This window comes from Procambarus clarkii, chromosome 91 (genome assembly GCF_040958095.1).
Source record: "Procambarus clarkii isolate CNS0578487 chromosome 91, FALCON_Pclarkii_2.0, whole genome shotgun sequence".
Taxonomy (NCBI): domain Eukaryota; kingdom Metazoa; phylum Arthropoda; class Malacostraca; order Decapoda; family Cambaridae; genus Procambarus; species Procambarus clarkii.
This window is the reverse complement of record NC_091240.1, coordinates 2,295,987-2,311,616: the sequence shown is the minus strand read 5'-3', so window position 1 is coordinate 2,311,616 and position 15,630 is coordinate 2,295,987. Positions and strand designations below refer to the sequence as shown.

At 48.4% G+C, this 15,630-nt stretch overlaps 1 protein-coding gene across 6 annotated transcripts in view; it reads right to left on the bottom strand.

Moving 5' to 3' along the window:
* Positions 1 to 15,630, bottom strand: part of LOC123773913 (glutathione S-transferase 1-1) — a 227,423-nt gene that overhangs the window by 109,380 nt on the left and 102,413 nt on the right. For 4 of the 6 annotated variants that reach the window (XM_045767879.2, XM_045767878.2, XM_045767880.2 and 1 more), the window contains one exon: positions 2,510 to 2,553. The exons of the other annotated variants lie outside the window; for them this stretch is intronic. The gene's annotated coding sequence lies outside the window, so the exon portion shown is untranslated. The remainder of the gene's footprint in view (positions 1 to 2,509; positions 2,554 to 15,630) is intronic. 6 annotated transcript variants of the gene reach the window in all.

Genomic DNA, 15,630 nt, shown 5'->3' with positions numbered 1-15,630 from the left:
CTAGTTGCATACCTAGAGAAGTGTGTGTGTGTGTGTGTGTGTGTGTGTGTGTGTGTGTGTGTGTGTGTGTGTGTGTGTGTGTGTGTGTAAGAAATATATGTAGTAGATATAATAGAGGAAAAATACATTAGTTAGAAAGGCGGGGTCCAAGAGCTAACAGCTCGAGCCTGTAGACACAAATAGTACAAACAAATAGTAAACACACACACAGCCACTGGGAATAAAGTGACAGCAGCTGTACAAGTCTCCGGCCAGAGATACAGAAACATGCACGATTGTCCAATTAAACGTCGACTAAGGTGAAGGTGCCAACAGGTGCCAATAGCCAGAGTGGGGGGGGGCCACAACAGCTTTATTATAACCCACCCACAGCTGCAAAACGGGAAGTGGGGGGCATAGGCCCCCCCCACCTTCTGAGTTGCAGCTCCATCATGCAACCCAAACTAGGCAAGTGTACAGTGAATTCACACACACACACACACAAGTAATGAAACTAGGCAGTGGAAACAGGAGGCCAGACACAGGATACAGAATAGGAGATGAAGTACTTAATGAAACAGAGAGAAAGATCTAGGAGTTGATATCACACCAAACCTGTCTCCTGAAGCCCACATAAAGAGAATAACGTCTGCGGCATATGCGAGGCTGGCTAAGATCAGAACAGCGTTCAGGAACCTGTGTAAGGAATCATTCAGAATCCTGTGCACCACATATGTAAGACCAATCCAGGAGTATGCGGCCCCAGCATGGAGCCCGTACCTTGTCAAGCACAAGACGAAGCTGGAAAAAGTTCAAAGGTATGCCACTAGACTAGTCCCAGAACTAAGAGGCATGAGTTCCGAGGAAAGGCTGCGGGAAATGCACCTTACGACACTGGAAGACAAGAGTAAGGGGAGACATGATCACAACCTACAAAATCCTCAGAGGAATCGAACGGGTAAACAAGGATAAACTATTCAACACTGGTGGGACGCGAACAAGGGGAAACTGAGTACCCAAATGAGCCACAGAGACGTTAGAAGGAACTTTTTCAGTGTCAGTAGTTAACGAATGGAATGCATTAGGCAGTGATGTGGTGGAGGCTGACTCCATACACAGTTTTAAATGTAGATATGATAGAGCCCAGTAGGCTCGGGAACCTGTACACCAGTTGATTGACAGTTGAGAGGCGGGACCAAAGAGCCAAAGCTCAACCCCCGCAACCACAAATAGGCGAGTACACACACACACACACACACACACACACACACACACACACACACACAAACGGAATGCAGTAGGGAGTATTGTGGTGGAAGCGGACTCCATACACAGTTTCAAATGTAGATATGACACTGTCCAATAAGCTCAGGAACCAGCTGTAAACCAGTCTAGTGAGAGCCGAAAGGCGAGACCAAAGAGTCGAAGCTCAGCCCTCCCCTCCCCCCCAAAGGTACAACTGGGCAAGTACCCAAGCACACTTACGCTGGCACTCCAAACTCTGCCACACTTCCCGAAGTGGCACACCATCCAGTGTTGGGGTTGTGGCCCAATCAGCTGACATTTGTAAACAAAACAACGACTAAATTGAGGAGCTGTCTCGTTATTTTATGAATGGGTCTCACTGGCTGTCTCGCTCAATCATCTCAAGTAGTCTCACACACACACACACACACACACACAAAGATGTTGCCACGGTGTTCGGATGTGTGTGTTCTGGCATATTTCAACTACACCGCCTGGGTCATGATGCCCAGTGCCATTATACAGTGATGGACATGCATTTACGGAACACACTGCAGGTTACATAATAGCCGAGGGATCGCTGGGTGTTTCAAGCGTAGGTTAGACATGTATTTGAAAGCGTTTGAGTGGGTATAAATAGGAACTGCTCCGTATGGGTCAATAGGCCGTAGTTGTGTTGTATGTATTTAACAAATAGTGAAAAAATCATACGATGCCAAAAGAGTTTCATGTTAGCATATACATCACACCAATATTTAAGTAGACATGCAGCATGCGCTGCATAACCGTTCTGGCTGACGTACGTTACTTTAAATCTTAAAATAAGGTAGAACAGGTGGCGGTAAATACAGGAATATTAATTATATGCATCTATTTTTGTATTCCTTCCTGTTTCCCTTTCTTCTCCCCTCCTCTTCCTCCTATGCATCTGTCCCCTTTCACCTCATGCCTCTGTTCACCTGGCAGTAAATAGTTACGTGGTCGTTAGGCCACCGTTTTGGTTTGCACCTTAGCGAAGGTCAGCACGTGACCTCGATGGGCCTAAATAGGCCTAAGGTCAGATGTCTAGTTCACCCCCCCCCCCTCCCAACAACGGAAATTATAAAAAAAATTCTTAAAATCTCTAAAGAAACTTTGAAGAAAAAACTTGAACAAAGCATTAGTCTCTCTCTCTCTCTCTCTCTCTCTCTCTCTCTCTCTCTCTCTCTCTCTCTCTCTCTCTCTCTCTAATGTTAGATTCCTCCCCGACCTGCAGGAGGGGGCAGGGATGGGGGGGTATACCTACCTGCAGAAAGGGCAGACAGTGGTGATTAGGGCTGCTGCTCACACCTGTGGATGAAAGGACAAGTAGTTAATTGTTATAGAGGAAACATTATGTTGTTATTAATATTATTAAGTAATGGCAGTCTTCTCAAAGACATAACACACACACAGATGTACACACAGGAAAGATGTACACGTTCGTAAGTGCTTTCGTGAATCTGGTCCCTGGTCATTGTGGGGCGAGTGTGTTACAGCAGCACACACAGTTGGTGAGGTCACCAGCTGCTCCACTACATTTTGATGACATCATTCCGACCATAGTCGACGGGCATGTTGGGTTGCCATTGGTTTAGGCATCTGTGCTTGTTTGCTATTGGTCTAGACATGTGGTGGACCGCTGACAAAGGAAGAGCGCTAGCCAATCAGTGTGGGAACTCCAGAGTTTTATTATGAACCAATGGCCAGATTCACGAAGCAGTTACGCAAGCACTTACGAACGTGTACATCTTTCCTCAATCTTTGACGGCTTTGGTTACATTAAACAGTTTACAAGCATGAAAAAGGCCAATCAACTGTTGTTATTGTTATAAACAGCCTACTGGTGCTTCGGAGCTCATTAACTGTTTAATAATTGTAAACAAAGCCGCCAAAGATTGAGAAAAGATGTACAGGTTCGTAAGTGCTTGCGTAACTGCTTCGTGAATCTGGCCATAGGAGGCCACTGTGAATACCGTCCAAATTAGTGTCCAAAACCACAGAAGCTCCGGCAAGTTACTCGCCACTTTGCATTCAAATGATTCAAACACTGATGCGCCTGAGGAGGTCACGTGACCACCCCAGCCGCATCAGTGTTCAAAAAGAGTAATCGTGTTATATCTGAGACATCACTGAACAGTGAAGGGTTTAAAGACTGTGTAAGTGACATGGGGACTATGAAGATCAGTGCCGCTCCTTAGTGGAAGCTTAGTGACATAGAATCGGGCAATAAGTCTATGATATAATTTTGCGAGTACAATCTGACCTCGAGTGCCGTGCCACTAGCTTACGTGTCATATGGGCGCCGTGTCGTCCAGCTTCGTGCTCCGATTCCCTGTGACTGTCCACCACCTGTCACGCCCTGCCACCTGTCTCATCGCTGTCAGTGCCACCTGCTGTCCACCACGAGCACTAGTGTTTGCGGTGAAGGGGAAGGAAGTGACCAGCACCTTCACATTCCTCCGGCTGCGTCTCTCCGTGTCAGCGGATACCACAAGGTCACCCCTCCAGCTGTTGGAGTTGCGTGCGTGTGAGTGCGTGTGCGTGCGTGTGAATGAGCCAAGGCCGGCCATACTGTAGACACTCTCCTGTCACATTAATGTTGCCTTGTGTTGATCAAGTATACCTCCGCGTCCAGTCAGAACAGGTGAGGGTTGGAAAGATCGAGGGACCCACGAGTGTGAAACTGCTTACCTGTGTGTACTCACCTAATTGTACTCACCTAATTGTGCTTGCGGGGGTTGAGCTTTGGCTCTTTGGTCCCGCCTCTCGACTGTCAATCAACTGGTGTACAGATTCCTGAGCCTACTGTGTGTGTGTGTGTGTGTGTGTGTGTGTGTGTGTGGGAACGTTGTGTCACCTGTTCAGGTATAGAGGCTTGCCTACACCACATGGCTGGTGTGTCTGCGACTCCTGTTATTACACTGATGTGTTCTGGTCTCACGGATTTGTGGCCAATTTTAGGGATGACCCTTAGTCATTATATGCGGAAACAAACATGATCAATTGATATAGTCTCTATAAAAGTGCATAAATGATCGTACTGGACAACCATTAATTATCCATACTGTATAACCCATAGGCCTATAGTGAACACAGTTAAACCAAGGCTTCCAATAGGCGATCAACAATACGATCAAAGAACCATTACAGTTCCTCTCCCCGAGCATTCACGGAACAACTGAAACACTGCCACACACGATTATTACAATGACCATAGTGGCACCCTCCTGTATTACAGTACATTTACCCATATTGAACTCTAGCAGCCACTTTGACAACTGCATTTTGTCAAAAGTCCTCTTGGGGGCTTCATGCGATCATCATCATCTTGCGCACTTATCCTCTTAATATTCACGTCACTGGCAGACATCATTAAGGAAGCTATTGTCCTCCAAGACATTAACGAAGAATAAGACTGGTCTCAGTACCGCCTCCTGCGGGACTCCCGCTCAAAGTCTCCCCCACTCTCATCACTCAGAGTCCTTGTATTTTATTGACTAAATGTACAGCCATGAACAACACTACTTTCTACCCATACAAATACTGCCCCTTCTCCCCCTTTCCAGTACCTAAGGGGGGAAAAATACCCAAGCTGTCCATGCTATATCCTGGTCCATCACCCTATATCCTGGTCCATCAGGTCCACGAGTATGATCTAGTAACACTCAACTGATGCTGGTGACAAACACAGCAAGATAGTTATGACACAAGGTTACCATGGCAACATCTACCTGTCTCCACCCCTTACAGCGCAAGGTACCCACACAACACACCAGATTTGAGATTAAATTCCTATGGATACCATCACATGTTGGCATCTCAAGGCATGGCACTGTTGATATGCTTGCTAAGTCAGCCTGCAGAAAACCAGTGGTAGAAAATGATATGAGTGTTTCATTAGCAGTGACAAAGAGAATACTTAACAAATATCTAATGAAAATCTCACCGACCTAACAAATTCACAAAGACCTGAAAGTTGTAGCATTAAATATTATAATAGATATCGTGAGGAGACATTCACATATGGGACTAATAGAACAAGAACCCGGCAATGTGATGTTATAGTGGCCAGAATACGCCTGGGATATAGACGTATCTGGCAGCTTTCTCAAAACCCAAATGTCGAGTACACAATGTGTCAACTTTGTGAGAGAAAACATGCACTCTCTTGAACATTATATTGTAGAATGTCCCATACTGACTGACTTTCGCCCTCCTGGGCTAAGATATGCTGAACTCTGTAATTACTATACGAGTACTGGAACACTTGATGATATATTGGACTATATCCAAGATTGACCATGTAATATATCATTTATACAATGTATATATATGATGTAACTATATAACCTGAGCTTGTAAAAGCACCTTCATCACCTTCAGTGATTAAGTGCTTAATTGCACACTAGTTTCTTTATCAGCTATCTCACCCTGTCAGAGTAAATGAGAAATGTATGTGAATGCATGTGTGTGTATATATGTATGTATATGTGTGTGTGTATGTATATGTATGGGTATAAAGTATATATGGAAGCTGATCAGAATTACATTTCACCTTTGTGAATGCACATTAATGACACTATGTAAAAGACACATCAAACACTTTATGTAGGGCATATGTAAATCTGTGTATCTATGTATTTACGTATGTAGGTTAGCTTAGCATTTTAAAAGCACCGAATCACCTTCTGTGGTTGAGTGTTCAATAAACCCTTGAACTATATGTTTAACATTTCTCTAACCCTGTCCATGGAGGACAGAAGAAAATGTATATATGCTGGTTAGCATTGTAAATGTGTGGCCACGTCTGTGGTAGAAAATAATAAAAAAAAAAAAAAAAAAAAAGCTTCAGAGTCGAGAGAGAGACGGACAGAAGAGAGGCATATGGTGATGGTGAATAGAGAAGAAGGCCTCTCCTCTGAGGCGAGGCCTCCACAGGAGAGGTGAGGAGAGAGGCATGCAGAGGACAGGGAGAGGAGGAGGACAAGAGGCAGTGGGAAAGGGATAGCAGGGAAGGTAGAGATGGGCAGATAAAGAGTAAGGACAGTAAGGATGGCGGCGGAAATGTAGTGAGGATGAGTGATGGGAGAGGGTAGGGTGAGAGAGGGATGAGGATAGGGTGAAGGGCGTCTTCACCCTCCTGCTAACAACCGGAGGAGGAGGAGAGAGCGAGGGAGTGATGATAAAGGAGAAATTAGAAGATGATCTCATACTGGTTGATACTTAGCTTGAGCACACTCCACAGAGCGAGGGGGGGTTCGAATCCTGGGGCCCCCGCAGTACAGTTGGCTTCGTGCTCTACTCGCAATCTAGACTCCAGGGATCGCTTCCCGAATGGACCAGAAATGATTGTTCACGTTTCCTTTCACCTAATGCCTCTATTCACCCAGCAGTAAATAGGCACCCCGAGAGTTGCGTAACTGTTATAGGGGGGAGGGGGTAAAGTACCCCCTTGCGGGGATTCCGATAGAAGCCTAAAGTGTCTGTATATTATACATATATATACATGCATATACACACACACAATACCTATAACACAGAATTAATGTCTCTACAGTCTACAAAGTTAGAAATCAGACACTTGGGGGACTTAACCTTGCCCAACTTTGTAGGAAGAATGGTCTGTGGTACGGGACGGACATAGGCTGGATAGGGGTAGGCCTATGTTAAATGATTTTAGGAAATAATAATTATCCTCACCCCCCCCCCCAGGCCATTTTCATGGAATCATCAGTGTGAAATATGGCTTGTAATTAACATAGAATTGTTACTGAAAAAGATCTACCTAAATGTCAATAACATAACTAGAGAGAATCAGGAAAGACAAACACCATCTTTCGCCTTAAAGATAATTCACACAGCCGACATCTCCTGCGTTGGCCAGAGACAAATTATTCCGTGGCGTTAAGACACTATTTACTGGTGCCAACATGCCGTCTCTCTCCTCGTATGATAAATGGCAGAGTAAAAATAACTACAATCTCGTCCAGCTGAACATTCCTTGTAAAAGCAGTCTAGCTGTCACTGATATTCCTCTTTATGTGTAACACCACCATGTAAGTAGCCCCCGCTCCCGTCACCAAGAAAGGTAATGAGAATCTTCCTCTTGTCAAAGCTGTGTACACCGACAGGTCGCCTCCAACCGTCTACACGAATGTCTTGTAGACAATACTTACACACACACACTATCAGTGTCGGAACAACCGTGGACATCTTCAAGAGGAAACTAGATTTATTCCTCCAAGGAGTGCCGGACCTAATGGGCTGTGGTGGGTATGTGGGCCTGCGGGCCGCTCCAAGCAACAGCCTGGTGGACCAAACTCTCACAAGTCAAGCCTGGCCTCGGGCCGGGCTTGGGGAGTAGAAGAACTCCCAGAACCCCATCAACCAGGTCGGCTTTAACAATTGGCCGACCTCTACACAAATAACTAAGTGGCACAAACTACCTACTTAAACACAGGAGTAGGAGTAATTTTCTGTGATTCAAAGTCTACTCTTCAAGCACTTGTAAACTTCTCTGGCAAGATGGACAACAAGAACCTCATAATAACAATTATAAATTAAGATGCTCGCTGCATAGAATCAAGGGTTTAGAATCTCTGTTATATGGATACCATCTCACATATATACAACACCCGACTCTGACATTGCAGTCAAATTAGCGTGTAACAAATATGAAGGTGAATTAAACCTACGTGTCCCCATCTCTGTTAAGATCATATCTTTCAAATATTCAGGTCTGACAAATTATCGACTCCAATAGCCCTGAAAGTATCAAAATAAAAAGCTGGGATTTCTTTAGATCCAAAACGTACGTATATGGGCAGCACAAAACGTGGACCAGACTGTGCGACACAGTGGTTGCCAGGATCAGGTATACTTCTTGGGGGTGTAACTGGAACGACTCTTATTCACTGAAATAATTTGGTACTTAACATAAAAATTCAGACCGTCCATTTATGTGCATTTAAGGTGTTGATTTAATACAATGCCCATGTTCAGAGCCATAGAGGAAATAGTGTAGCTGTCATTACCATCCTGTTCACAGTGCCAGTGGGCACAAGGCTATAGAATATCTGTTCATTATTGTGTTCATTAAATGCCGTTATCTGTATGTTATCAAGTAGTTCCCATTGTCTCCTGTACTACTGGGAGGCGTGAGCTGTGAGTTCCAAGTACCTCAATTCACTACAGGTTAGGAGACTTAATAGATCGATTGATTGATAAAGATTAAGCCACCCAAGAGGTGGCACGGGCATGAATAGCCCGTAACCTAATAGAGGCGAGTGGGTATGTATTGATATCAAGAGTTCACTTAAGGGAACAAGGGGCTGGTTATCTTGGTATTGGCAGTTATAAGGGAGTGGGAGTGAGCGAGCTCCAATCACCAGGCCAGGCGGCGGGAGTACAGGAACTCTCGATATCGTTATAACCGGTAAAAATGCGGTTTTAATATGCGTTATATCAGTCGTTATATCGGTAGATGTGAGACGCGGACTATGCTCTCCAACAGCCATATAGGAGCTTATAGCAGAGGTGAGAAGACTTAACATTAGCATGTTAAGTCATTGTTTTCGTGTGACCGACTTTCACTCTCCGCCCCCCCCCCTCTCTTAAAATACCTCTCTCTTCAAACCATTCCTTCCCTCTCTCCCTCCCTCCCTCTACCTACTAGGAGCAAAGCGGGTCAGGGGTTGGAGGGGGTCAAAGGGCACACCCACAAGTCCTCATCAAATGTTCTACGCCTAATCTTGGATAATAAGGTGATTATCGTGTACATTTTTAGGGAGAACAATGGGAGAGGCAGGAAGAGGAGGTGAAGAGAATGAGAGAACTAGCAGGAAGTAGAGGTGAAGGAGTGAGATAAGAGGAAGTAGAGGGGAAGGAGTGGGTGAGATAAAGAGGAAGGGATAAGAGTCATCGCAGACAAGTTTGTCGGGGGACTAGAAGCCAGCCAGACATACCCAGGTCCCCCTTTGCCGGCTTGGCTGTCCATGCTATCACCCCATCCACTTACTGGTACCTCCACAACGTTCTTAACCTGACTGATCGAGCGATTACATCATCCACTACATCATGAATGACGTCAGTCACTGCGTCAGGCCCCAGGTGGTGGCAGTGAATGACGTCAGTCACTGCGTCAGGCCCCAGGTGGTGGCAGTGAATGACGTCAGCCACTGCGTCAGGCCCCAGGTGGTGGCAGTGAATGACGTCAGCCACTGCGTCAGGCCCCAGGTGGTGGCAGTGAATGACGTCAGCCACTGCGTCAGGCCCCAGGTGGTGGCAGTGAATGACGTCAGCCACTGCGTCAGGCCCCAGGTGGTGGCAGTGAATGACGTCAGCCACTGCGTCAGGCCCCAGGTGGTGGCAGTGAATGACGTCAGCCACTGCGTCAGGCCCCAGGTGGTGGCAGTGAATGACATGACGTCACCCATTGAGAAGTTCGCGTATCCTACGCACTTGGGAGAAAACTGGCCAAGTCTCCCCTCGAAGTACTTCACAAGTGCTATACAATAAGTACTCAATGTCGAGTGCCTCTTGAACACCACCTCCAGAAGTGCGTCTTGAGGAGTGCTTAACCGTTATTGCTTATGACCGCCTGTTAAGTCAACATCAGAAGTTAATTAAATCAATGTATTGTTGCAGTCAGGTGTGTGTCATGACTGATACATGTCTGTGTCTGTCTTTGCCTGTGTCTGTGTCTCACCAGCTGGCCATCACAGCTGGTGGCGGCGACAGCAGGTTGTATCGTTTATATGAATATATGGAGAAACAAGAGAGGTCTCAGGACAGAGCCCCGAGGCACTCCACATACAACGGTCTCACACTCTAACTTGACTCCAACTCTCTCAATAACACACCGCCATAGTGACAGTATTGGGCAGCGTCACTCATCCTGTGAGTGGACACACCGCCATAGTGACAGTATTGGGCAGCGCCACTCATCCTGTGAGTGGACACACCGCCATAGTGACAGTATTGGGCAGCGCCACTCATCCTGTGAGTGGACACACCACCATAGTGACAGTATTGGGCAGCGTCACTTATCCTGTGAGTGGACACACCGCCATAGTGACAGTATTGGGCAGCGTCACTCATCCTGTGAGTGGACACACCGCCATAGTGACAGTATTGGGCAGCGGCACTCATCCTGTGAGTGGACACCGCCATAGTGACAGTATTGGGCAGCGCCACTCATCCTGTGAGTGGACACACCGCCATAGTGACAGTATTGGGCAGCATCACTCATCCTGTGAGTGGACACACCCCCATAGTGACAGTATTGGGCAGCGTCACTCATCCTGTGAGTGGACACCGCCATAGTGACAGTATTGGGCAGCGTCACTCATCCTGTGAGTGGACACACCCCCATAGTGACAGTATTGGGCAGCGTCACTCATCCTGTGAGTGGACACCGCCATAGTGACAGTATTGGGCAGCGTCACTCATCCTGTGAGTGGACACACTGCCATAGTGACAGTATTGGGCAGCGTCACTCATCCTGTGAGTGGACACACCGCCATAGTGACAGTACTGGGCAGCGCCACTCATCCTGTGAGTGGACACCGCCATAGTGACAGTATTGGGCAGCGCCACTCATCCTGTGAGTGGACACACCGCCATAGTGACAGTATTGGGCAGCATCACTCATCCTGTGAGTGGACACACCGCCATAGTGACAGTATTGGGCAGCGTCACTCATCCTGTGAGTGGACACACCCCCATAGTGACAGTATTGGGCAGCGTCACTCATCCTGTGAGTGGACACACTGCCATAGTGACAGTATTGGGCAGCGTCACTCATCCTGTGAGTGGACACACCGCCATAGTGACAGTATTGGGCAGCGCCACTCATCCTGTGAGTGGACACACCGCCATAGCAGCATGTACAACACTCCCCAATAGGAAGAAAACCCCGCTGGGTTGTTCATCCTGTCACTTCTACCCAGACACAGCTGGGACTTGCTTAACTGTCTCAAGTGAACAGCTTCTCAAACAAGAAGATTAACATTTGTTAACCATTAACCTAACTCTCCCGTCACTGAAACAACCCAGGTGTCCTAACCTGACCTCATCCAACGAGGAACCAAACTTGGGTTTTATTCATGATGGCCACAAAGTGTGACGTGGACCTCAGTGTTGAGGCCGGCTCACGTTTCAGACCCACTGACACCCCCCCCCCCCCATGTCTGGTGCTGGAGGTGAGAGCGGGCTCGACCTCGGGCCCGCAGGTGGCGAACTCGCCCCTCGGGGCAAAATTTAAAATTTTCCTGTGAATTGTGTACCAAAGTGGTTGAGGCGGCGGTGGGCGGCGGGGGCGGCGCCCCCTACGGGCCCGAGGTCGAGCCCGCTCTCACCTCCAGCACCAGACATGGGGGGGGGGCGGTCAGGGGGTCTGAAACGTGAGCCGGCCTCAACACTGAGGTCCACGTCACACTTTGTGGCCATCATGAATAAAACCCAAGTTTGGTTCCTCGTTGGATGAGGTCAGGTTAGGACACCTGGGTTGTTTCAGTGACGGGAGAGTTAGGTTAATGGTTAACAAATGTTAATCTTCTTGTTTGAGAAGCTGTTCACTTGAGACAGTTAAGCAAGTCCCAGCTGTGTCTGGGTACAAGTGACAGGATGAACAACCCAGCGGGTTTTCTTCCTATTGGGGAGTGTTGTACATGCTGCTATGGCGGTGTGTCCACTCACAGGATGAGTGGCGCTGCCCAATACTGTCACTATGGTGGTGTGTCCACTCACAGGATGAGTGGCGCTGTCCAATACTGTCACTATGGTGGTGTGTCCACTCACAGGATGAGTGGCGCTGTCCAATACTGTCACTATGGTGGTGTGTCCACTCACAGGATGAGTGGCGCTGCCCAATACTGTCACTATGGCGGTGTGTCCACTCACAGGATGAGTGGCGCTGCCCAATACTGTCACTATGGCGGTGTGTCCACTCACAGGATGAGTGACGCTGCCCAATACTGTCACTATGGCGGTGTGTCCACTCACAGGATGAGTGACGCTGCCCAATACTGTCACTATGGCGGTGTGTCCACTCACAGGATGAGTGACGCTGCCCAATACTGTCACTATGGCGGTGTGTCCACTCACAGGATGAGTGACGCTGCCCAATACTGTCACTATGGTGGTGTGTCCACTCACAGGATGAGTGGCGCTGCCCAATACTGTCACTATGGTGGTGTGTCCACTCACAGGATGAGTGGCGCTGCCCAATACTGTCACTATGGTGGTGTGTCCACTCACAGGATGAGTGGCGCTGCCCAATACTGTCATTATGGTGGTGTGTCCACTCACAGGATGAGTGGCGCTGCCCAATACTGTCACTATGGCGGTGTGTCCACTCACAGGATGAGTGGCGCTGCCCAATACTGTCACTATGGCGGTGTGTCCACTCACAGGATGAGTGGCGCTGCCCAATACTGTCACTATGGCGGTGTGTCCACTCACAGGATGAGTGGCGCTGCCCAATACTGTCACTATGGCGGTGTGTCCACTCACAGGATGAGTGACGCTGCCCAATACTGTCACTATGGCGGTGTGTTATTGAGAGAGTTGGAGTCAAGTTGGAGTGTGAGACCGTTGTATGTCGAGTGCCTCGGGGCTCTGTCCTGAGACCTCTCTTGTTTCTCCATATATTCATATAAACGATAGACAGGAGTCACCAGGAAGAGGTAGTGATTACAAGTAGTAGAGGCGGAGGCCGGGAGCTACACTGCACTAGCCGAGACGGGGAAGGATTGACGGTATCACTGTTAAGATTATACTAACTACCTGTCAGGCAGCGCCGATGGACGGGACAGGTTTAAGCAGCATAGTCGATGGCCGGAATGGGTACAGCAGGGCCGTCCAAGAGACGGAATGGGTACAGCAGGGCCGTCTATGAGACGGGATGGGTACAGCAGGACCGTCTAAGAGACGGGATGGGTACAGCAGGGCCGTCTATGAGACGGGATGGGTACAGCAGGGCCGTCCAAGAGACGGAATGGGTACAGCAGGGCCGTCTATGAGACGGGATGGGTACAGCAGGACCGTCTAAGAGACGGGATGGGTACAGCAGGGCCGTCTATGAGACGGGATGGGTACAGCAGGGCCGTCTATGAGACGGGATGGGTACAGCAGGACCGTCTAAGAGACGGGATGGGTACAGCAGGGCCGTCTATGAGACGGGATGGGTACAGCAGGACCGTCTAAGAGACGGAATGGGTACAGCAGGGCCGTCTAAGAGATGGGATCCCCACCATCTGGGGGGGGGGGAGAAGGGATGGAGGAAGTGGTGGTGGTGTGAGGGGTGTGGCGGGAAAGAAGGAAGGGGATCCCTGTGGGTAACCAGTTGCAAGAGACACCGTCATGACCCCTCCTGTCAATTCCAACGAGTTCTTAGACACACAAGTCTTGGTTCACCCCCCTCCCATTCCCCCATCTCCCTCCCTCCCCCACTACCCCCCCCCCCCCACACACACACACAGCACAAGCTAATCCACTTCCGGGCGCACCTCCCCAACTTTCCAAGATAAAAGATGGCAGGTAGGCCCTCATATTTCTTGCAATTACCGTTGCACGGCCGAGTTGCAGCTCTTGGGGTCCCGCCTTGAGACCTGTCGGTCGTCTAACGCAGTGGCTCCCGGTCACTTCTTTGATCGTCACATATGGTTTTAAAAAGATGGTGGCGGGCGGCGCGCCTCTGTTACTTTGCCCATCTAGTTGGCCCACTCCTCACAATGTTCCCTCACACTTCCCCTCACACTTCCCCCTCACCTTCCTGCAGTGACTCACTTATGTGAGGGGCTTCCAGGCGTGTCCTCTCATTACGTCGCTGCTCGGTGTAAACATCCGGTTTATATTTCACAAGATCAACAGAGCGGACGAAACTACACCTAGTGCATTTGCCCAAGTGAAGCGGCGTCTATTTATACACAACTCCATCCAATACCAGCAACCAGGTGTGTAGGTGGGGGGCTGGGAGGGGGGGGAGATGAAGGAGGGTGCCACCTTGGAGAGGGGGGGGGGGAAGGAGTAGCATTGTGTAAAGTGCCATCGAGCTAGATCAAGGGCGCCTGGAATGGGGAAGCTGGGATGGAGGGAGATAGGTGTAGAGGATCCCATTTTTGTTTAATGTTGCCCCGAGGGGCGAGTTTATTGGGCAGCGCCACTCATCCTGTGAGTGGACACACCGCCATAGTGACAGTATTGGGCAGCGCCACTCATCCTGTGAGTGAACACACCGCCATAGTGACAGTATTGGGCAGCGTCACTCATCCTGTGAGTGGACACACCACCATAGTGACAGTATTGGGCAGCGTCACTCATCCTGTGAGTGAACACACCGCCATAGTGACAGTATTGGGCAGCGTCACTCATCCTGTGAGTGGACACACCGCCATAGTGACAGTATTGGGCAGCGTCACTCATCCTGTGAGTGGACACACCGCCATAGTGACAGTATTGGGCAGCGCCACTCATCCTGTGAGTGGACACACCGCCATAGTGACAGTATTGGGCAGCGTCACTCATCCTGTGAGTGGACATACCGCCATAGTGACAGTATTGGCCAGCGCCACTCATCCTGTGAGTGGACAGACCGCCATAGCAGCATGTACAACACTCCCCAATAGGAAGAAAACCCGCTGGGTTGTTCATCCTGTCACTTGTACCCAGACACAGCTGGGACTTGCTTAACTGTCATGTCAACAGCTCCTCAAACAAGAAGATTAACATTCGTCAACCCTTAAAATCTTACGTTATCTTGCGGGTGCAAAATGGGGGAATCTTTTTAACAAGAGTATCAATATTTGACAAATAGTGTTTTCCAAACTTACACAATGTGGGAATAATAATGCTTCACATTTATAATGCCTCTTAGATGTTCAACCGTTTCCATTCCGAAACTCCATGGATATTTGTATCCAAGAAATTCTCGCTATTACTGATTCTCTCCCTCGTCGTCCTCCTCTTCGGCCATAATGACTGGGATTGCCAGCAGTGGAATTGTACCAGCGTACAGATTCACTGATTTGTTCTATCTTCCTTTCCTCAGTTACCTGGTCACAGTGATGTTGTCTGATGATACCGCTAACTAATAGGAGAGTCTTTAGTATGGCGTATTGAACATGGTCTCCGTCAGCGGCCAGCAGCACATCTTCTCGTTGATTTCCAACGCAGGTTCCAACGTGGGAGGGATCCACAGGAACGTGATCACTGTTTCCTGATTGTTAATAATTCCACAGCTCTTTGTTCTTGAAATGCCACCTTACTGCAGCTTCTCATTGACCATGAGGTCACTTTTCTCTCTCTCTCTCTCTCTCTCTCTCTCTCTCTTTACCTTGAATATATATATATATATATATATATATATATATATATATGTCGTAC